Raw genomic sequence first — 25,079 nt, 5'->3', positions numbered from 1 at the left:
AGGACATATGGATGGAGTTATGCTTTCTCTGCAGTGTTCTAGCCCTGCTTGATGCCAACTCATTGCTCTTCTGTTACTGGGGCCTTTGGTTCAAGGTTATGGGCTAGTCAACTTCAGATAGAGGAGATGGATGGATGGACTTTTGGGGATGCGCTTCAGGTGACTAGAAAAGTCACCTTAGGATTATGCACCATTGCAGAAGAAAGTTGTGTAAGTGAAAATAGGCCTATTAGATATGTAGGGTTGATGGTACACTGGAAACTGAATGCTTTATCTCTGTATTTGGAATAGAATATGGGAGTCTCTATCCGAGTGAACCCAGAATCCATTACCAACATGCACTCATGTAAGAAGTTCATGAAGGATGATATGAAGATCAGATTATGAAATTTCTTAGAGGTCTGCTGTCTGAGTTTTTTAAATCTGGCTTGCTTAATTTTAGACACCAAACATATGGCCATAGCTAATTATATGCTTAAACGTGATTTGAGAACGTTTGATGTTATTCTTTAAGGGACCTCAGAGGCAATGATGATAAGATAAGTGGTTAGGAAGATAGGACATGTATATAAAGTGAAATACTGACCTTTGGAAAGAGCTGCCATAAACTTGGGAGAAATTGATTTGTTAAGAATTGTGTTTATGTTTTCTTCTCGCGTGTCCAATATGTAACAGTATGTGTACACGTATGTGGGTACGTGTATGTATATTTATCTCTGAAACAGACACAGTGATATGTTGATGCCAGCTCATATTGGGCCAATTGTCAAACTCTTAGGCATTTTGTAAGGTGATTGACTTCATGTTAATATCTTAAGGTCAGCCATGTTGGGAGTGTTTACACCACAGAAATCGGCAAACGCTAAAACATCAGGATCTGATTTCCTAGAAAGCTCGTTGTTAAATACTTAGCGGTCCATCCCTGTACATCTGTATGCATAATCGATACTCTGTCCAAAGATGAGGAAACCTTCAGAACTATTAAAAATCCATTTGTTTGTGATGTCTGATTTCTAATACGCAGAAAAAAGTACAACTTAGTTCTGTGGTACTTTTCTCATCAAAGCCTTAATAGATTAATTTTGCTTCTTTTAAGTACAAATACTCTCTCTGTATTCCATTATAGTTTCCTTTTGATTTGTGTATAATTTCCGGTTGCTTTTGAATAGTTTCATACCAAAAGAATCTTTTGCAAATAATACATCACAGACATACAAACATCATGATTTACCAAGATTCATGGTGGTAGCTCTTGACTGTAATGAGCAAAAAGGGTCACCTAGTTTTGATCCTAAGAATCAGGAAAACTAGAAGTATTGGTATGGAATTAAACATGCATTGTAAAGTCAGAAGGGCAGGTAGAATGCCTAGTACTCAGCGCCTGCATTCATGAGAAAGAAGAAGGGAATTAATGATGTTAGGCTTTATATGCGTTAGCATTTGAATTGCCAGGTCCAAGTTTAAACCAGCTTGGGTTTAGATGTGTTAAGTGAATACAGAGACTGAGGGCGGGAGGGCATGAAAATCCAGCAGCATACAGAGGTTGTGGTGTTAATTTTTTCCTTCAGTATTGAAATAGGGAAGAATAACTCTTATCCAGTCAAATACAGGTAATATTAATGACTTGGTCAGAATTGAAGGAGAGTAAATGCCAGAGTTAGGGCATTGCTGGTAAATATCATTTATGGAAGGCGGAAGTAATAGACAGTTGTATATAGCCTTGTGGCTCTTGCCATTCTGTAAGTGTGAAGTGTGATTTATTATTCTGTACTCTGTCATGTATTACTCAAGAGACACAGAGATGATGACTTAGAAATCTTGCATAGAAATGAGCTGAGAGGCTCATGGTTTCTGGATGGGAAAGAGATTATAAACAGACTATGACACCTATTTTAGCGTATGACTTACTGATCTAGGGAGAAAATAACTTGTAAATCCTAAATTAAGAAGAGTAATGATAGTTTACTAATAATGAAAGCCAGCTGTGAGAGTTTCTTTTAATAGCAATATTGAAATATTAAAATGTTGAGGTTTACATGCTGGGCCTTTGGGAATGCAAAGAAGATTCATTTCTTTAGGGTCCTGATGAATTCAAATTTGCGATAACCTATGTCATTTTTTCAGAATGAGAGATTTTAGGAATGTGATTTTATCTGAAATGGAAATTTAAGGCTGCACTAATATGGGCTCTTCTAAGAAGAGAGGAGGTCAGGGCATTAAAGGCATTACAGCTTCCACCTTGATCGACCACTCGTACTTTGCAACAGATTTTTTAAAAGAGTTTGTTTATTTAAGGAATCTCTGTACCCCACGTGGGGCTCGAACTCATGATCCCAGGATCAAGAGTTGTGTGCTCTTCTGACTGAGCGAGCCCGGTGCCCTTCAACAGAATTTTTTATGATAGACTTCAATTTTTCAGAAAGTAATTCATGCCAGTTTTCCTCTTCTTTTTATTCTTATGATTGTTTTGAAAAATCTCTGTCTATATTTGAAGATTCATATGAAGTTACAGCTGCTCTTTCATTTTTTGAGCTAGAACCTCCAATTCTTATACCCGTGCCTTTCATCTTTTATTTCTAAACCATCTAATTAAAATGAAAGCATTTGAGGTGCTTGGGTGGCTCAGTTGGTTAAGAGTCCGACTTCGCCTCAGGTCATGATGTCACGGTTCGTGGGTTTGAGCCCTGCGTCAGGCTCTGTGCTGACAGCTAAGAGCCTGGAGCCTGCTTTGGATTCGGTGTCTCCCTCTCTCTCTCTGTCCCTCTCCCGCTCATGCTTTGTCTCTCTCGGTCTCAAAAATACATAAAACATTAAAATAAATAAATAAAATGAAAGCACTTTGTGAATTGTGAAGAACTACATGCATATGCAGTATTATTTTCAGTTGCTTCCATTTTTTTTTTTCCAATGTCTAATTTAGGAATTTTGGGACTGAAGCATTATGAATAAAGTTTAGAATTTGGAGAAAGTCAACTGTCATTTAAACGTTACCCATTGTTTAGTTTTTAAAGCCAAATGTTAACTGGCCAGATTACAGTTTATCAGATTATACACCTAAATTTTCATCGGCTTGTAGGCACGAGGGGTTTTCTACATGTTTAGGGCTGAGAGTTTTCATGTAACAGATGAAAAAGAAAAAAAATAAACATACTTAGATTAGTAGACGTGTCGACCTTGGGGAAGAATGTGCTGCTATAGCTCTCTCTGAAGAGATAGATTTTGTTGAGCATAATTTTGTACTTGTGGGTAGGACTGACTGGAATACTGTTTTACTTTATTCACTCAGTTTTTGTAACCTTAGTAACTAGCCCCTTAATTTAGATTGTATCCATTTTGACTTAAAAATAAATGATCTATATTTGCATAGTCTTCTCAGGGCTCATTTTTAGCATTTAATGTACCACAAAAGGTGTTTTAAAGTGGGTTATGTGCATTTCCATAGGGAAAATGCATCACGAGAGCATTATTGGGACAATATATTCACATATTGTTGAACATGCTTGGAGAATCTCTTGACGGTATTAGTTCATGGAGGATTAACTCTCCAATGCCATTTGCCCATGGCTGGTTCTGCCCACATATCTGTAGGCGTGTTGACCTGTGTCAGAAGCTCTGCCAAGATTGTACAGTCTGCAAAGTAGAGGCATAGAGACACATCTTGGATAATCTCCATTTAGACAATTCCAATCTCAGTTAGGGTCTTCAGTCAGCAAGAAAGCCTGCAGAACCCCAGAAACTACTTTAGTTGCCTGGGGATGTAGTAGTGAACAGGCAGACAGGGTTCTTGCCTGCCAGGAGGTGTGGTGGGAACGAGGTGGCCGGATGCTGCCTATCTGGCCATGTAAAGACCAGTTCTAAGTGAGGGAGCCATCCAGGCACTTTGGCTTATCTTCGTGTCAGTACCTTTTGCTGTATTCAAATCCATCTTATTTGGAAGCTCATGACTATGAAGTTGCTTGGTTAAGATTGGTTAATTGAGGCTAGAGAGGTCTTTTCAAAATGCCATTCCTCTGGTTCAAGTGCTGTAGGGTCTTCCTCTGCTTCCAGAAAGAGGACATGCTTGCTCATCATGCCCCACAGGGTCCTGGCTGTCTGGCACTCCCCAGTCCCTGCAGGCTGACCACAACAGAAGTCAGACTCCCTCCACCACCCACCTGCCCTCCTCTGCCTGCCCTCCATTTAACAAATGATCTCCTACACATCCTTTTAGATTTTTAGCTTAGCCTCCTATTCTTGGGAAGCCTGCCTTCTCTTTGCCTCTTCCAGCTTCTAGTGTCTTCCTGGGGAGCATTTTAATAGTTGTCATAATCACATTTAGTTGAAACAAACAAGATGATGACTGGTAAACTTATAAAACATATAGGCTAACTTAATTTTTTTCTCATTGAAAGAGAGAAGTAGTGGGTTGAGGATGGGTTTGGAATTCCATATTTTTCTCTGGAGAGAAGATGTTTTTTGTTAGCAGTATTATTTAATGAGTGATTGTGTACTTGATGAGTAATTGGAGGCATGTCACAAATTTGGAAATAATCTCGTACATATTGACTTACTCAGGATTCTATCAGTGAAAAGACAATAAAATAAAATTTTGATTTAAGACAGACATGTAAAGCCTATGCTTTTAGAAGTGAGTATCCACGCGACATTCATTTCTCATTCTATCAGTTAAAAATTTGAGTATTGATTTCAACTTTTGCATTTATCAATGTAATGAATACTGATTGTCATTGAAATGTCCCACTGACATTTTACAGTCCTAGAGTACGTTCCAACTAAAGAAGTAAATTAAGGCTGTGTAATTCTTTTTTTTTCCGTAATGTTTATTTATTTTGAGAGAGAAGGGGTGGTGGGCAGAGAGAGAGGGAGAGAGAAGCCCAAGCAGGTTTCACTCTGTCGGCACAGAGTCCAACGTGGGGCTCGATTTCACGAACCTTGGGGCCATGACCTGAGATGAAATCAAGAGTTGGATGCTTAACTGATTGCGCCGAGGCGCTCCAGCGCTGTGTTTCTCATTTTAATTTGCCTCCCTTCCTGCCTTCTGTTTCTTCTTTCCTTCCTGTCTTTCTCTCTATTTGCTGTCTTTTTCAATTCATTAAGTAGTACCAGGAATACAGGGCCACTGTATGGACATATGTGATATACCCACCTGACACCACAGGTGTCACTAAATGTTAAAAGTCCCCACACCCACCTATGATCCTCATGCTTGTTCTCCTTAATTAATTATTGTTTCCCACCAGAGCTTTTGGTGTTTACACATGAGTACACACACACTATCATCTGTATTTTTATAGATATGTAGATAATATATCATATCTAGGGATTAAGTAGTATGTATTGTAAAAGCAATGTGCTTTTTTATTTAAACCTCATTGACAAAGACTTAAAGATCATTTTATATCTGTATACCTGGAATATTTTTCTCTCCTCTTCTCTGTAAGTTCTTTTTAATTTTTTTTTTTTACTGTTTGTTTATTTTTGAGAGAGTGATTGAGAGAGAGAGAGAGACAGAATATGAGCAGGGGAGGGGCAGAGAGAGAGAGGGGGACACAGAATCCAAAGCACGCTCCAGGCTCTGAGCTGTCAGCACAGAGCCTGATGTGGGGCTTGAACTCACGAGTTGTGAGATCATGACCTGAGCCAAAGTCAGAGGCTCAACTGACTGAGCCATGCAGGTGCCCCTCTCTAAGTTCTTTTCAAATCCAGAATACTTTCAAGTTCTACAAAAAGTTCGCAGGACACCTGGGTAGCTGGGTTGGTTGAGCATCCAACTAGATTTTGGCTCAGCTCATGATCCCAGGGTTGTGGGATAGAGCCTTGTATGAGGCTCTGTGCTGAGTGTGGAGCCTGCTTGGGATTCTCTCTCTCTGTCTCTCTCTTTCCCTCTCCCTTTCTCTCTCTCTCTGCCCCCTCCTCCGCTCATGTTCTTTCTCTAAAATAAAACTAAAATTAACAAAAGTTCTATTTAAAGTTCTCACTGAAGACTTTCCAGAATCCCTTGTCTGGAACCCTTTCTGCCTTTACCAGCTCCATTTACTTTGTATCTTTCTTCATAGCATTTTCACATCAACATCCTTTTGAATATATTTGTGTTTGTTTCCCTCAAATGGAAGTAAAATCCCAGCGGACATCCCCCCCCCCCCAGGTCTTCTATAAATGTTGGGGTTTTAGAGAGTCAACACTAACACTGTCTTTCATTTGCTTCCATCGTTTGAGACCAAACGAGGACCAGTACAGAGAAAACAGATAGGTGGAGATTAAAGTGACAAACGGAGATGAATCGCTAAATTCTACTTCTGAAACCAATACGACATTATATGTTAACTAACTAGAATTTAATAAAAATTAGAAAAAAAAGGGGTTGGTAGTAAAAAAAATCAGTAAAGCTAATTCTGCATCTGCATTCAGATCTTAGGTTGAAAGGGCTTTTGCTGCCAGTACACAACAGAATTGAAACAGACTTGCACCCGTAGTTAATGGCACATCTGGACAACTGGAGGTCTCTGCCATTTTTCCTCTGGGCAAGAAGCAGAACAGAAAGCAAATTCACTCGGGAGAAAAGTGAAGGTTTGTACTGCAAGCCAAAGTCTTTCTCCATCAGTTGTTAGTCCGATGAACTCCTTCCCTGGGTAGACGTGCCTAAGGGGGCATGAGAGGCTTGGAGGGTTATCGCAAGAGAAGTGGTCTCTGCACAAAGCTTCTGTGGTTGGGGAAGAAAGTTGTACTCAACCGTAGACCTTGACTCTTTCTGCATTATGTGTGTCTGTTTCATTCAAGTTTTACCGTACTTGAGCTCTCTAAAGTTGATTTAATGATCAAATCTATTTTTCTCCATCTCACCTGCTCTCCCCAAAACAGTGAAGGTATTGGCTCGAAAACTCGGCAAAATAACGTTCTCTTTCTGAAATAGCTAGGGCTTAAGGTAAAAGTATTCAGAAACCTTTAATATAAAAGTTACAATCTAGATAATTATTAAAGCAGTTGGTAAATTGGAGGCTTAATGTGCGTCAAAGATAGCTTCAGCGTACAGATGGGCCGGTCAGGGTAGTTTGACTAAAGGTTTTTTGACTTTACGATGCTATGAAAGTGATATTCATTCAGTAGAAGAAACCATATTTGGAATTTGGAATTTTGCTCTTTTCCTGGGCTGGTGATCTGCGGTAGATACCCTCTTGTGGTGCTGGGCAGTGGCAGCAAGCCACATGTCCCGGTAGCCCCGCCATCATGAGGGTAAACAACCGGTCCTGGCAGTCTGCACCCGTACGACGATTCTGGCTTTCACTTTCAGTACAGTAGTCCATACATTACACGAGAGAGTCAAAACTTCATTGTACTAGAGGCTTTGAGTTAGATGATTTTGCCCAACTCCAAGCTAATGTCTGTTCTCGCACATGTAAGGTAGGCTCAGCTCAACGGACGTTCAGTAGCTGTAGGTGCATTAAATGCATTTCAGCCTAATGACATATTCAGTTTATGATGGGTTAATTGGGATGTGACCTCATCATAAGTCAAGGAATAAATGTAAATTCTTACCCAGAGATCTGAAAATAAATGCCTGGAAATATACCAACAGAAGTGAGCAATATATCCATGGTTAGAATTTTTGAAGAAGACAAAATATGTTTAAATATTTACTGTAGTCACTTTTTTCTTGAACTCCAACAAAGCTGTGGGTCTTATTATTAACATAGAAGTGAATTTTGCATAGAATATCTTAAACTTTGGAAAGAAATATGAATGGAACATCCTTGCCATTTGAGTATTACGAGTGATCGTTTCTTGTTAAAATGGGAACAGTTTAATACTAGTCGACAAACAACTAATTTTCCTTAACAGATGGTAAAAATTTAGTGACTGTGCTTTTCAAAATAAAGAACCAGGTCGCACTGACTACCAGGGAAAACCAATAATTAACTGTCTTAGTTACTTGCTAAAGTAACTGTAGTTAGTTTAGTTTAAAGTTACTTTAGTTACTAAACATAACTAATAAACAATAAGACCTTTCCTCTTAGGTTTACATATTCTGAAATGAAGTGTATTCTGTGCCAGTGGGATTACTGTCATTTATTGAATATCAAGGCAAATGTTTTTTTACTGATGTTAATGAAAAAAAAAAGCCATAGTTTTTTTACTTGCTAATAACTCTTCAGATAATAATAAGGTAAATTGGATAATGTAAACTAGGCCACTTAGGGATATTTTATTTTTGAATTTAGAAATGCGACTAGTTTGATGATGTAATAATTATGGTTAAGCTGTAATTTTAATGATTTAGCTTTGGGAGCCTTCAAGTTGTATTTAAATGATACATTTACCAAATGATAAGATGAAAAAACTGGGTGGGGATTTAATTATGATGTATGAATTGGTATTACTTTTGAAATTGCCTTTAAAAAATATGAACAAAAGTCGCTTCATTTGCAAAAACAATCTAGTGGGATTACACATAATAAATAGCTTTTGCACAGCCAAGGAAACTATCAACAAAACAAAAAGACAACATTTTGAATAGGAGAAAATATTTTCAAATGGTATATCAAAGAATGGGTTAATATCCAAAATAATATAGGGGGGCCTGGGTGGCTAAGTTGGTTGAGCATCTGACTTCAGCTCAGGTCATGATCTCCCAGTCTGTGAGTTCGAGCCCCACGTCGGGCTCTGTGTTGACAGCTTGGAGCCTGGAGCCCGCTTCAGATTCCGTGTCTCCCTCTCTCTCTACCCCTCCCCTGTTCACTCTCTGTCTCTTTCTCTCTCTCAAAAATAAATGAACATTAAAAAAAATTAAAAAAGAATTAAGACAGACCCAAATGTGTAAAGAACTTCTGTAACTCAACATCAAAAAAACCCCAAGTAATCAGATTAAGAAATGGGCAGAGAACCCGAATAGACATTTTTCTAAAGAAGACCTACAGATGGCCAATGGACACATGAAAAGATGCTCAGCATCACTAATCATGAGGGAAATGCAAATCAGTACCACAGAGGTATCACCTTACACCTGTCCACATGGTTACAGTTAAAAAGACAAGAAATAATGGGATGAGAGAGAAAGGAACCCTATACACCATTGGTAGGAGTGTAAATTGGTGTAGCCACTGTGGGAAACAGTATGGAGTTTCCTCAAAAAATTAAAAATAGGAATACCATATGATCCACTAATTTCACTACTAGGTATTTACCCAAAGAAAATGAAAACACTAATATGAAAAGATATATGCATCCCTGTGTTTATCATAGCATTATTTACAAGAGCCAAGGTATGAAAGCAACTTCAGTGTCCATCAGTAGATGAGTAGACAAAGGAGATGTGGTACACGGGCAGATACACGCAATGGAATATTGCATAGCTTCAAACAAGGATATCCTGCCATTTGTGACAGCATGGATGGACCTGGAGCATATTATGCCAGGTGAAATAAATCACACTGAGAAAGAGAAATATATGACTTCACTCATATGTAGAATCTGAAGAAAAAAACCTAAAAAGTGAATAAACAAAGCAGAATCAGACCTTTAAGTACAGAGAATGAGCTAAGTGATGGTTGCCAGGGTGTAGGGGTTGGGGGGTGGGCAAAATTAAAAAAAAAAGTCACTTCATTTGAGAAATAATTTGTAGAACAATGAGTTTGAATGCTTTTGAGCAGTGACATTTGTGAGGAAATTTGAGAATGAGTGGACTCATTGTGTATGTATATCTTAGAAAATGTTTGAATGATGTGATTAGAAAAGAGTCATAGGGTTTGTAAGTTTTTCAAAACACAGATTGTTGAAATACAACAGTCCAGGTTGTGAAGATTCTTAAATAATTCATGTAAGGTATCAGAGTGGAGCTCTGACAATTTATTCTAGTCTTATTTGGATATAATGTCTGCGAATGATTCAGTAAATAAGGTTATAAATATTCATCTATTTTATCGCCGGCACCAGCTGAGAATCTCTGAACAGACAGTGGACTGCAGAATCCAGATCTATGATGCCTGTGCGTACTCACTGACTTTTCCCACTTTATTTCCATGTTAGATATCGGTAGTTCAGAAACATTTGTGTTAACCAGCCACAGAAACAGAATTGTGCTTCTTTGTGTCAGAATTGGAAAAGCTGTTGCCTGGTTATCCATAAAATGACAGGTGGTAGGTTTTATTCTTGTTAAAAAAAACTTGGGACAAAGGGAAGATAGGCAAAATGCTTCACCCCCTTCACAACAAAGCTGTGGCCTGAAATACAACTTGTAAAGCCAAGTGTGAATCAACTGTATTCTAAAAAGGCAGATTGTTTCCTGAGGGCTGGGGAAAACCTTTTAGTTCTCTCTGAAATCGAGGGACAGAATTTCCAAATTATTTTTCCAAAATTGTACTTTGAATCGTATCTAGGTAAACAGAATTGCACTTTAAGAGAGATAGTTAAAAAAAAAAAAAAAAGTTGAACACATAATCCATGAGTAATTTTTCGGATGTAACAACAGACTTCTTGAATCCTTTGCTGCTGAGCTGAGAGAAGTCATTTGTCTAAAAGTTGAAAAAGCATTTTACACGTCAAAACTTAAGTTTGTCACAGAAATCTTATGTACTTTGGGGTTGTGGATTTCTGTACATAATAGTCCTTTTATGATCAACAACCAATTTTCTCTTTTTTCAAGGGGAACAGGTAAAGCTGTTTTCACACAGCTGTTGCTGCACACGAAGTTCAAAACTTTAAAAGGTAGTTGTGAAAATTATTCATCTAGACATGCATTCATTCATTCGACCATTATCTACTAAACGCTGAAATAAGTCAGTCCCTGAGGTGTTCATTTTGGTGAACAATGCCACATAAACAAATGAATAATGTGTCATTGTTTGGGGGAACTTGGTAGATTCATTCTGGAAATTATATGAATAATGTGTTGTTCCCTGTTAGTATCAATACAAAAATAGTACTTTTAGCATCAACATGTTGAATTCTATGCTGTAAGGAATGGATTACAAAAGAGGACCACTTTGCTTGCCGCATGGAGATTTTATGCTAAAATATTTACAGTACCTATATTCATTTATTCAACTGTATATATTGAGTGCTTACTATCTACCAGGCATTTTTCTAGGGGTCTGAAATGAAATGTGATATACAAACCCTCAGAAGGAAACTATTTTCATTTGAAAGAACTATAACAAATAGAACCCGACGTCAGATATTTCAGCTTAGTTTATTGGCGGTTTTTTTTTTTTCCTTATGAGTGATCTGTGCTTTGTACCATAAATACAAGTTTCAATGCATAAAATGTCTTTAATAAATTTAGAAAATCTATCCACTCTTTTTGAAATTTTCTGGATAAACTTTACTAGAAATGAGTGTTAGCAATGCAACGAATTCTAATTTTGATATAATAATACCTTTCAGAATACCTTAACTTATTAGTATTGTGTCACAAATTAGCACCTTACATAAGACTTTATAAAAGACTCAGAAAAATGTTGTATAGGGAATTAGTAAGGATTTGGGGTTAGACACTGGGGAAATTGAATCACAAGATTACATATTCACAAACTTGGGTTGTCTATTCAAGCCTTCTGAAGTTAAGCATTTAATCAGGCAAAATATTGAGGCATATTACACGTCCTGCTTCCACACTGAAAGCCTCTTCTGATTATCGGCTAACCTGACTGCCAAGTCTGACATGTTGCAAACAGATGCCGTAATACGTTGAAACTCTTTTCATCTCATTGGGGGAAGACTGTTTTAAAGTTCCTAATGGTTATTTTTCTAAAAATGGTTCATTTAAGACCTTAATTGGGTAACATGAAATGGCTTCTTCTGTCATTGGGCCTAGTTCATGCACATTTGCAACATGTACAAAAGGATCCTTTTGTTTTAAACATCACCCGAGTTTATGAGGCATAGAAATGAGAGGAGCGTGTCATTCTTTAGAACACGGCCACAGACCTCAAACACCACACGTGTGGGAGCACAGGACTCAGTTAGTGTATCGGTGTGCGAGGACGGCCATCCATAGGAGAATACCACAGACGGGGTGGTGGGAGCAACAGAAATGCATTTTCTCACAGTTCTGGAGCCAGGAAGTCTAAGATGAAGATATGTGCAGTCTTGATTTCTTCTGAGGCCTCTCTCCCGGGCTGGCCACCGTCTCACTGTTGTCCACATGCACCCCTTGCCATCTCTCTGCGTGTCCAGATTTCATCTTATAAGGATGTAAATCGTATTTGATGAGGACCACCCTCCGGGCCTTATTTTCACCTAATCACCTGTCTAATGGCCCTTTCTACAAATACAGTCCCTTCTGAGGTACTAGGGGTTAGGGCTCCAATATCTAAGTTTTGGGCTGGGTAATATAATTCGGCACATAAGAGTGAGAAAGATTTTTATGTACTTTGATTTATTTATAATGATCAAGGTGGACACACTAATTACCTTTAGCCAAACGGGAGTCAAGGATGGTCCTGCAGCCCCAGCTGAAGGAAGGTGAGAAAGTCCTCAAGACTGTCCCTGCACCCAGACCGAACTCTGTGCTTAAGCTTTGATGTGGTGGGTTGTGAACAAGTCAAATAAAATAAGTTAGGGTCTTTTTTTTATCTTTGTAGTAGACCTTCCGGTAAAAGGTCTGAGGTTAGGAGCATATAGCTTTGAAATGGCTGAAACTTTGGTCTTTTCATCAACAAGTTTATTGATCTTCTCACTTTGAGACCTTGAACTCAGCTAAAGAGAGAGAGAGAGAAGGGGAGAGAGAGAGAGAGAGAGAGAGAGAGAGAAAGCGCGAGCACGTGTGTGTGTGTGTGTGTGTGTGTGTGTCCGTGTGTGGTATAGTGTGTATATGCATGCACACTGTTGCAGGGAGGTTGTGTAGGGGGTGGGGATGGTTATAGGATGAGATTCCCCTAGAATGGATGCAAGAAATGCATGCTGGCCAGAAAAGCCTAGATGTCAAGGCTTCTCTGGAGAGGAGCATGTACAGAGTGGCAATGAGCAGCTCCTGGAACTCAGGGCTGGAGATGGCTCATGAAGCCACCAGAGGATGGCTTGCTGCCTGCTCTGGGCCTTCCACGTGGAGTACCTCAGATGTGCAATCAGAGGCCCCGGGAGAGCCTCACTCCCTGGGCAGGGCTTCTGTCATAACGTAACAGCCCACTGTCTGCTCTAGAGTGTGTTGGACAGATGGTTCTTGTTTTTTTTTTTTTTTTTTTTTTTTCCAGCTTACCTGTTTCTCTGCTAGCCTCGTATGCAGCTTGCAAAGAAGCATTCCCATTTTATGTCCCTTTTATATTCTGCCTCGCACAAATACTGTCCTCCATTTCAACATTTTTTAAGGCAATAAAGATGATAATCAGTGCTTCCAAAATACTCATAAACCAGAAGTGGAGTCGTTACGTGGTTCTGTGACTGGAGAGAAGAGTAATCTAGGGAGGGGCATTTTCCCTCAAAAATCTCTCCCCATGACATCTTCCATCGCCCCATGCCCAACTCCTAAGTACATAATTTTTTTTAAATGATTAATTTAATCATGATACTTTGTACTCATCGCCTCATAATTTTACTGAGTGAAGGAATTCACAAATACAGCAACCTAGTGAAAAGAAAGCCTGGGTTTTACTGCTGGTTTTGCAAGTAATGGCCTGGTGACTGTTAGCAGGTCGCTTCATCTCCCTCTTTCCCAGCATCTCATCTATAAAATGGTGAAGATAATATCTGCCAACCTAATTAAGAGTTGTAAGGATCAAGTGAAATAATGTCAAGGCAAGTGCTTTATAAACTGTCAGGCACTATACAAATAGAAATGATGAATGCTGGTAGAGAAATGTGAGATTATATTGGAGGCATTAAAAGCTTATAATAAATGCGTTTGCTTCTCGAAAATCTTGTCTGTTCAGACTAAACCAGGGTGTCTTTATTATAACCCAGTTTCTCACAGTGCAGTCTGAGCTTGAACTTGAAATGTTCAGAAATTCCTAAAACTTTAAAAATGAGTTTTATTTTTATTTTCTTTACAGTTTATTTATTTATCTTGGGGGGCAGCTAAGAGAGAGGGGGAGAGAGAATGTGAAGCAAGCCCCACGCTGTCAGCACAGAGCCTGATGTGGGGTTTGAACTCATGAACCGTGAAATCATAACCTGAGCAGAAACCGCATCGGAGGCTTAACTGATTGAGCCACCCGGGTGCCTCCCAAAAATGAGTTTTAGCTACACTGTGGAAACACATATTGACAAAGACTGCGGTTGAATATTTTTAAAAAAACAATTTGTTGACTGTTTTTCACCTTTTTTAAAAAGAGCAATTGTTCACCTGTGTGTCATTTTTTTTGGGTAAATAGCTTTCCAATGTACTATAAGCTTCCTAAGGGCAGGAATCACATCTCCTTTGTTTCCCCAGTGGCAGGCACAGTGCTTACACAACTCAGTAGAAGCTTGTGGAATAAATGACCAGGGAACGTTTCTTTTATTTATATCAAGGGCTTTCATGTCTGTTTTCCTAACATAATATGAGCCCCTCGGTGCTGTGCCATTCATGTTTTAGTCACACTTTTGATTTTGAAAATAAGTTTATATTACGTCTCAATGATTTAAATATGTTTTCCTTCAATACTCTAGTTCCTGGGTAGAGCATATTGATATTATAATAATGCAGTTTCCAATAGGCAGTGCTGCAGTGATTCAGTTTCACTGTGTGAGCTGAATAAAGGAATATATTTAAAAAATTTTTGCTTTATTTTTAATTGTCACCATCACATCACATTCCATTTCCATCTTAAATATTGTTAGGTGTACACTTTGTTAGATGTATTGACTTTGTTGTGCAACAGATCTCTAGCCCTTTTTCATCTCGTAAAACTCAAATTCTATGTTCACGAAACACAAGTTTCCCTTCCTTTCTACATTCTGTGTCTGTGGCTTTTGACTGTTAGATAACTTACAGACAGACACTTTTAAAAGACCCATATTTACACATTAGTTTCTCATTTCTGCTTTTATTTAGGTCTATCAAAGTAAAATAGGAAATCGGGAACCTGGAATACTAGGTGATGTTTTCGTTCTCATTGATAGACAACAAAGCCAGGTCCAAATTTTCTTTAATAATATTAGCATCAGAGATTTTATCCTGCTAAGGGCAAACAGTAAAATAATGAAAGAGTGAATAAAGACATTTTCTGTAATATGTAAAGCTGGAGGTGCTCTTCCAAATCACAAATGATTTAGGTAAGGAAGGAAGAAATAGGATTTATCTTTAAAAACTGCCTATTATTAAAGACTCATTTTGATTCGAAAGCTCTTTTCTGAGGTTATTGAGGCCATGTTTTCGCTTCGGCAGAGAATGGTCTAGCTGGATCAGGGGTTCTCAAACTTACATCACAGTCACCCGGAGGGCTTCTTTATACCTGTTGCTGGTCCAAACCCTCAGAGAAGCTGATTCATTAGGTTTGGGAGAAACCTGAGGATTTTCATTTTTAACAAATTCCAATGTGATGTTGATGCTCTGGGCCCTAGGGATCACACTTGTGGAAATTTTGGTCTGAAGCAGCAGTTTCCAACATACTCTTTCAAGGAGTAGAAGGTGATTTATCAAGACTTGTCCAGTGGGCTTGCAAATGCAGTACAATAACCCCCTCAGGGTTCATGGTGACCCTTAGCATATGAAAGACTCATTGAGATCCTGCCTTAAAATAGCCTCTTTAACTTCACTTCCAATATTTCCTAAGTTTACTTGATTGCAGAAACAGCTTTACTTACCTTTGGAGGGACACTCATGTTCTATTGTGCATAACTTGAGAAGTACTCTTTAAGATGAAGAATGAGGAAAGGGTAAGGTTTTCAATGTCATGACTGAAAGTGCAGGGTTATAAAATGCGTGGTGAGGCACGGGCAGTGGGTGGTTTGCTCTCTTCCTTATCTTTAAAATCAATATGATGTACAGTAAAACCTTGGTTTTCGAGCATAATTCGTTCCAGAAACGTGCTCGCAATCCAAAGCACTTGTGTATCAAAGTGAATTTCAAGAACCATTGGCTCGGTTGTGATCATGTGACATCCAGCGTCATGTACTATTTGCGTTTCAAGACATCGCTCATTTATCAAGTTAAAATTTGTTACAGCTGTTTGCTCGTCTTGCAGAACACTCGCAGAATAAGTTACTCGCAGTCCAAGGTTTTACCGTAGTCCGTTTCCTAATGCGGAGAGGAGAATGAAGGACTTAAAGTACTTCAAGTTTCTTCAAAGAGAGAAAGCAAAACAAATAAAAACTTGGCTAACTTTAATTCTAGTGTTTGTTTTTAAGTTGGTAACTGAAAAGTTCTGTCGTGGTGCCTTAAATGTACCGTTTGGTTTCTCAGTAAGCATCTGTGTAAATTTCACAATAATAAGCACACAGATTGGTTCAACGTGCAAACGTTGTGGCAAATGCCTAGACTGAAGCAAGCGTTGAGGGGTGTAATGATAGCTGCTTGAGTCCAAAATGCACCAGGTGGCCGCCTGTGGAGGGTAGTTCCAAGTCTACCAGGGGTTCACCTGAGTGCATGTTTTCGCCCTTGTGTCTGAGGTGAGATTTCTACCCATGGTTATCATCCCCCAGAGTCCCAAGTGGAAGGATCAGAGCAAAGCTTTCTCTCGAGGAAGTGTCAAGAAAGTGTCCCACCTCCTGTTTCTGATGCCAAGAACAGGCATACACCTATGTTAATTCCCTGAGTAAAACTTAGCTTTACAAACATCGCATTCTTTGTGTCTATACGGTCATTTCCTCCTTTCTGTAGATTTTTACCCACTTTTTTTTTTTTTTTTTTTTTTTAATCTAGGGCCAAATAGTGTAACTGGACACCAGGGCTCTGTGTTTGCACAAAGACAAAGTAAACAAAGTGAAGAATGTTGATAACCTAACATTACACGTTGTTTATCCTCCTTCCTTTTCCTTTTTTTGGAGTTTTTATTTGGGCGTAGATCTGTTGCTCTTGAATATGATGTACATGTGTATGTACATGGTAGACACAACATAAATGTATACTGAAGTCTGGTGTTTTCGTATTGTGATGGATGCATAACATGGGGGGTGGCCCTGTCACTACCACTAGCCAGGTGGGCCCTCTAAGGCGATGCCCAGCAAAGGGTACTTTACATATGTGACTGAACAAATTCTCCAAGGTAGAGGCTGTTACCTTCAATTTAAAATGTAAGGCTGTCCATGGGGCGCCTGGGTGGTTCAATCAGTTAAGTGTCCCAACTCTTGATTTTGTCTCAGGTCACGATCTCCTGGTTCATGAGTTCGAGCCCTACATCAGGCTTGGAGTATGCTTGGGATTCTCTCTCTTTCCTCTCTCTCTGGCCCTCCCCTGCTTGTGTGCTCTCTCTCTCAAAATAAATAAATAAACTTTAAAAAATATCAGGCTTTCCAGAGAGACTCTGTAATTTTTCCAGAGTCATACAGCTTCATAGGTGCTGCGAACAGTATTTGAACCAGGATTTGGCCTTTGTAAGTCACTGTATTACATTTCCTCTTACTATGTGGAAAAGACAGACTATCAAGTCCTAGAATGATGCTTTTTTAAAAAAACAGATTGAGGGGCGCCTGGGTGGCGCAGTCGGTTAGGCGTCCGTCTTCAGCCAGGTCACGATCTCGCGGTCCGGGAGTTCGAGCCCCGCGTCGGGCTCTGGGCTGATGGCTCGGAGCCTGGAGCCTGTTTCCGATTCTGTGTCTCCCTCTCTCTCTGCCCCTCCCCCGTTCATGCTCTGTCTCTCTCTGTCCCAAAAATAAATAAAAACGTTGAAAAAAAAATTAAAAAAAAAAAAAAACAGATTGAAGTTTTAAAAGCAGAATAAATGCTTGTAATTGAAGGGAGTTATTAAAATGTGTAAGAAATAAGCCAAAATAATTTGTTGTAATACCTCAGTGTTAAATATCAATGTACTAACTACATTAGTTTGTCAAGAAAGCACTTTAAATACAAAACTATGCAGCTATTTTGAAGCCACTGTTTTTGAAAATTTTGATATTCCAAACATGGCCCCCCCCCCCACAAACCAAGAAAAAGACAATGAATTGTATTTATTCTGTATTTATTTCCTGACGCCAGTGCCATTAGGATACTCCTAAACCTAATAAGGCATTGCCTAGTGCTTGTCAGAAATTCATGCTATTAACGATTGATTGTGTTCATATGCTCACAAACGGTATTAATTTTGAATCCAATTTTTCCTTTTCTTATGGGTACTGTATAGTTTAAGCCATTTTTAGCTCCTAGTACATCGTTTATACATGAACACTGAAGTGTTAGCTGATGGTAGAAATAGTGTTGGAAAAATGGGGACCTATCAAACCACACATTATGCTTCGAACAATGAAGTAAGAGCTTATTTCCGGTGTAAATTTCAGATGATTTAAAAGGAAGCAGCCTAATCTTTCAGAAGAAGTGATGAGAAATCTGGTAACTCTTGGTGACTAATGTGATTGATTCTGTAAGTGGTTAGGCCAGTAAATTCATCCACTCTACTAACTCGCTTCTCTAGTTACCTATGTTCAGTTCTTTACTCTGAGACTATTCTTTGTTTGCTGTTCTCCCCACTGCAAAAAGGGGGAGGATCAGATGCCGGTTTTGGGGGACCCCTAAGTGGTTTCTTAGTTACCACTCTTCAAGGTGGCTCCTGTTGGCTAGTTCCGATGTATGTAGAAGTTACTCCAGGAATTGTACTGGGTGATGTCTTGGGGGTGGGGGTGCTGCTCTTGTAACCAAAAGAGCAGGGTGTCCTTGTTCCTGTTCTGGCTTCATTCTGTCCCACGCCTTCTCACACCCTGTTGGTTCTTGGGTTCTGCAGAACTCCTGCTCTATTGCCTCCCTTAGATGTATACTTCTATTTGAAAGTGCAACTAATTAGTGATTTTCGTCTGATGATTCTTCTTCCAGCCTGAGCTTAGTCCATACCAGCCGATGAGCTCTATTGCTCATCACAGTGTCACTGATTCTGAATTTTCTGTATGAGTTTTTTCATGTTGCCTGGAAGGTAACCGCGGTATATGGGCTTTTAAGAGTCCATGGCTTCTCTTGGGCAGGGATTGGAATGGAAGGGTAGAAGGATGAAGAATGTGGGGCCAATGTAGCTTCTCATTTTTATGCTTTTATGTGTGTACTAATGTAGCCACCTGAATGAAATCGAATTAATAGTGACAATATTTACTACAAAGTTATTTTTGGCACTGAACATTTCCTAGGAACTTTTTATACCCTCTGAAAGTGAACGCTTACTATATATTATTTAGTGGTTTCAATATTTCAATGAAGAAACATTTTTATATTGTTTTTCATAGGACAGTCAACAATTTTGAATGTTTTTTTTTGAAGAAGATAGTGAAAGAAACGAAAATACTTACTCAAAATAGTGCCATCCCTTTCCCTTGAGCTGAGTTCCTCTGAAATTTTTATGAACATTGTCCTTAGCATGGGGAAAAATTTCTTCACTCAGGGCAGTCCATCAGAATCACTTGGGGAAAATTTCAAACTAAACATATTCATCTTCCATTTCCAGATTCTGATATCCTTCTGAGACCATCAGAATCTGTGAGAAGAGAACAGTATGTGTTGTGTGAAAAATCCCTCTGGTGGTTTTGATTCTCCCACCTTCTTGTCTCAGCAGACCTAACCAATGTGCTAGAGTGAAAAACAGTTACCTGTTTTCTCTCTGGACTCTCGTTTCTTTTATTATTATTTTTTAATTCTTTTCTAAAAAAATTATTATTTGAACAAGAGAAGGAGAAAAGCAAGTGCATGCGAGTGGGGGAGGAATAGAGAGAGAGAGGGAGAGAGAGAGAAGGGGAGAGAGAGAATCCCAAGCAGGGTCCATGCCCAGTGCAGAGCCTGACTTGAGGGTCGATCCCGTAACCATGGCATCATGACCTGAGCCAAAAACAAGAGTTGGATGCTCAACCCACTGAACTACCCAGGCACCACCTCAAATATAAGAGGAACAGACCAACTAGGGAGATTAATTTTTGCTGAACAGAAGGAATAGTTTTTTTGTTGTTTAAATTTTTTAATGTTTATTTATATTTGAGAGAGAGAGAGAGACAGAGCACAAGCGGCAGAGGGTCAGAGAGAGATGGAGACACAGAATCTGAAGCAGGCTCCAGGCTTCGAGCTGTCAGCACAGAGCCCAGTGGGGCTCAAACTCACCAACTGCGAGATAATGACCTGAGCCGAAGTCGGGCGCTTAACCGACTGAGCCCCCTGGGCGCTGCAGAGGGAATAGTTTTTATTTTAAAGTGATAACGTAGTTTAGAGAGTCAGATATTTAGAAAAATCACTTGCCACCATCTCCATTTTCCTTCCATGGAGATAATCACTTTAAACTATTTCAGATAGTTTTTTTGTTTTTGTTTTTGGTAATTAAGTTTTGAATTTTAGACATTTGAAATTGATTGCCCACTGTGGTGGAGAAGGATTTAGCATCATGTATGTTTTCTAATCTTATTTATCTCTAATCAGCTCCAAACTAGGAAGGATTTTTTTTTTTTTTTTTCTCTCCTGATAGTAGAATACTAGAACACAGGGGAAGGTGAGATTTTTGAGGTTGAAGGAGATCAAATGTTAGGAAAGGTCATACTGGATGGCCTCAATTTTCAAGAAAATAAGGGATGGGTTCATCTTCCTAAATTGAATTACTCTCACCTGCTCTCGTTAATTCATTAGAAAGTTAGAGAAGTTTACCTATTGGTGCAGACCAGTGGAGAACGATCAACTGATGTGAACTGATATAAAAAGTGGCCTTCGCCACGTACAGTGGGTTTGTTTAGAATGGTGGCGTTTTAATTTTCATTATTTGCAAAGAACAACAAAAAGCTGTAAAAAGCTGGAAAGGAGAGGTAGACAGCTTGGTGAATGTGAGAAATGATGTGTGTGGTCTTTGTTCAATTACATCTGCTACTGTAATAGAAGTCTACATGGTGGATAATCCCAAACTGCAGGCGACACAAAACTTGAAAACATGAAAACATTTATGTGTGTCTTTACGTGGATAAATGTGGATGTTGTTATTACATTCATTCACTTCCTGATATTTTCTTTCGTTTGATTAATATTTAATTGATATTCCTAAAGCCCAGAAACAAATTGGAGGAAGTAGCTAGCTCAGTAAATAGGTTGCAGAAAGTGCACCCCCAAGTTGAAATTCCTTTTGGAGGACTCACAAGGTAGATAATCTATGAGACGATGATTGGGAATTGATAACTACACACTCGTGTTCCTGTTCTCCCAGGGCAACCCTGTTTTGCATTGAATCGTGTTAGTTTTCTAGCTTGGTTTGAAGATTTGTAATAATGAAATTTAGCTTCTTGCAGATGGTAAATTAAAACGTAGAGTTTGGTGCTTTTTTAAAGCAAGTGAGTCTGATTTTATGTTTAAAAGGGTGTCCTTGTGCAGCGGAAGAAAATAGCAGGGCCATTGAGTTGAAGTCCCAGAAGTGGGTCCCTCAGGGCACAGCCGCAGTGCAGTTAGCAATAATTTTAATTGGACACCCAAACTAAGCCAACCTCAAATCATGTGTATGTCTTACAAATAGGGTTTATTATGTCTTTTAAGTCCTTTTAGAGGCTTATGAAGATTTATACCAGTAGTTAGCTGCTTTGTCTGAGCTACAGAGAATATTTAATAGTTTTTATCAGGATTAACGAGCAGAAATGTCTCAACAAATGAAATTCTTTAGTATGTACATTGTAGTCATTTGACATTCTCTTTATTCACTTGCATTAACGTTAGTAATAGGAGGCACTTTTTGATATGTGCCCTTGGATTCATATATTTTTCAGATTTCCGTAAACCATTATATAATGCGTTTGTGTAATTAACACTTTTTTTAACCTCAATTTGTCCAAGACTTATCTATTAAATATGTCAGTCTTACAAGTATTGTAACATATAACGTTATAAAGATATTCACTCCATTTCAGTCAACAAATACTTCATGCCTACTATGTGCTAAGTGCTGGACATATAATATTGAGCAAATCAGAGCCTAGGGGAGTTCATGGATTAGAGAAATAAAATAAAAATGAAATGGATGTACAAGCTAAATTGCAATAGTGTTGCCCCAGAGAAGTAGGGGATAGTGTGATCTCTTTATCAGGGGGTACTGTCTGGTTTGGGAAGTAAGGAAAGGCCTCCTTGGGAAATACTGTCTGAGCTGAGCTGAAGGTTCAAGTAGGATTTAACTAAGTAAAGATGAAGGAGAGGGAACTTTTTTGTCAGAAGGAATAGCAGCTGTGCAGGTTCTGAGGCAGAGTGGGGAGAGCAAGTAAATGGAAGCCATGGGGATTGGAGCACAGAGAGGCTCAGGAGGGAGAGAGCGAAGGCCAGTTAGCTCAGGTGAGCTGTGTTCAGGATTTTGGTCTTTATCCTTGGGATAACATGTGCTGACCATAAGGAATTTTGACACTATTGGAATATAGAGAGGAAAATAAAGATCGCTGATAATCCTAGTTACCCATAGCCTCTTCATTTATTTATTTTTTAATGCTTATTTTTATTTCTGAGAGAGAGAGAGAGACAGAGACAGAGTGTGAGTGGGGGAGAGAGAGGGAGACACAGAATCCGAAGCAGGTTCCAGGCTCTAGGCTCTGAGCTGTCCGCACATAGCCCAACACAGGGCTAGAACTCATGAACCATGAGATCGTGACCTGAGCCAAAATCGGACACTTAACTGACTGAGCCGCCCAGGCGACCCGCCTCTTCATTTTAATATTTTGTTTTCTTAAAAAATGGAAATTTTATTTGTCAATGATACCTCAATTAAGCTGGCAAAAATTAAAAGCTACTGAATTGGAAAACACTCATGAATTTCAGTTATCTATAGATAAAAACAAATGTTGCAGAGTACAAACTTATAACGAGGAGTAAATTAGTGGAGATTTAATGCGCAGTATAATGAATATAGATAATAATATTGTACTATAATGATGTGATGCGATAAATACTGCTACAAGGACAATCGCATTACAATACGTAAATGTATCAAAGTAACATGCTCTACACCTTAAATTTACAAAATGTAACTGGTCACATTTATCAAATAAAAGATATAAAGGTAAATACATACTCTTTTCTCGAACTGCGTAAAGGAGTTACAGTCCTTACTACCACGTTATGTTACTAACATTTGGATTAGGAGATAATTTCGTAAGTTAAGCGATGGTGTTTTGCACCCTGTGGTCGTAGTTTGGCGACTTAGCTGTAAATCATGGTTCTGTTTATATCTTTAACATACTTTTTACCCTGTTGTCAGAAGATCAATTTGTATAATTTGTTTTCTCACCTGAAACTGAGACTTTATTTTCTACGGGATGTGTGTGTATGTATTTGTGTGTGTGTGGGGGGGCATGTACGTGTGTGTGTGTGTGTGTGTGTGTGTGTGTGTGTGTGTGTGTGTGTTTGGTGGTGGATGGAGAAAAGTAAATATAATGCTCTCTCTTAATACCCTGCTTAAAGAGTTAGCAGTGTTCGTGATGGGTCTTTCTAGGTCGTGTCAAAAAGTGTGAAAATTACTGGGACAAAATTACTGTCCTCCGGGACATTTTTTAAATTGTCGAAGTGTCGATATTTCTTCTTATTTAGTGATTGTCAATATAAATGTATGCTACATAAGTTAAACCTATATGAGAAATACAGATGAGAACGTTTAGAAGACAACAGTTACATTTGAAAGTACCAGGCACTGACTGGCAGCCTGGAAAGAGAGACACGTGCGTGGAATACTGACTAGGGAAGTTTCTCCAGAGTTCTGCGTGCCTGCGGTGACATATGACCGCACAAGAGCAGGAACAAAGGGCCATGTGGCATCAGGGACTTCACAGAGAGGCGGTCCCAACGTAATCTGAGACCTTGAAAGCCTGTTTTTCACACCTGAGTTGAGGCATCTCGTGCAAATAACTTTTTCCCTTCTAAATTGGAGAAGACTGTATCCATCCATGATGTAAATGCCCATATATAGTGTGTGTCTTGATAATTCTTATACTATTAAAAACTTTTTGGCATTTTATGCGGCTCTTTAGAATGGTCCAACTGCTGATCCACTGGAGGGAAGGAATATGGAGCAGATCAGGAATGCTTATGTCCTGAGGGGACAGTGTAAAGAGATGACTTTCCTTCCCTGCCTGCTGAGCACCGGGTAGTGGTGCTGTCAGCCAGGTTTCCCTTTTCCTCCCTCCTTCCCTTCTTCTTCCCATTCTTCATTCCTTCTTTCTTCCTTCTCTCCTTCCCTCCTTCCTTTCTGATGCTCCTACTGTTTAGTGATACAATCTAAAAGAGCCTAGTGAGAAATTAAATTATAATTTAGGAAGAATGGATAATTTAAAGTCACCGTGAGAATGTGAGAGAATTGCATAAGGTATTTTGGCCAAAAGCGAGCCGTGGACCATGGCCAAGGAAGGCAGGAGGCAGAGGCCTGTGCCCCAGGCATGGAAGGCCGGTTTGGGGGTGAGGCTGACCCTCCCATAATGCCTCCCGTCTAGAGTCTGTCCTTACCCAAGCGGCTGGGCAGTAGCTGTCCCAGCTTTGTGCTTTTTTGTTTGTTTGTTTTTTTTGTTTTTTTTACCAAAGCCAGTGTGTAAGGAGAGTGCTTGCAATTCGTCTGGTACTGAGCCTGCCTGCCTTTTCATCTTGAAGGACATCATCATCACTTCAACATATTCAAAAGCTATGAGAGAGGAGATGTGGAATTGAGTAATAATTAGGAATGTGGCACATGTTGCATTTATAAAACACATCGAACTATCTTTCAAATATTAGGAGGTGTAATCAAGTCTGCAACACATTTTGCTAATGATATTTCCTGTAACTTTTACCCACATGTATAGCAAGGGAAATGATATCCCATATGTTCCTTTCATTTGCACAGTTCATTAAAGGGCATATTCCAAGGACTATTTGATAATCCTTTAAAAGTTTCTTCTTCCTCAAAAATAACTCAATTTTAAGGAAATCATGTTTTCTTCAGTTTTCTTGTAATTTGAGTTTTGTACAAATAACTCCTGTGGCGGGGTGGGGGGGGGGAATCTCTGTGGTGACAAATGAATATCATTCATCAAGGTATCTTAAGCAACCTCTTGATTTTATTGCATTTTATTAA

General features: G+C 39.1%; 1 protein-coding gene across 2 annotated transcripts in view; it reads left to right on the top strand.

The window, feature by feature from the left end:
* Positions 1-25,079, top strand: part of GPC6 (glypican 6) — a 1,121,471-nt gene that overhangs the window by 25,763 nt on the left and 1,070,629 nt on the right. The window lies entirely within an intron of this gene.

Source organism: Puma concolor, chromosome A1 (assembly GCF_028749965.1).
Source record: "Puma concolor isolate L17-30 chromosome A1, mPumCon1.1.hap2, whole genome shotgun sequence".
In the NCBI taxonomy this organism is placed as follows: domain Eukaryota; kingdom Metazoa; phylum Chordata; class Mammalia; order Carnivora; family Felidae; genus Puma; species Puma concolor.
This window is presented reverse-complemented; position numbering and strand designations above follow the sequence as displayed.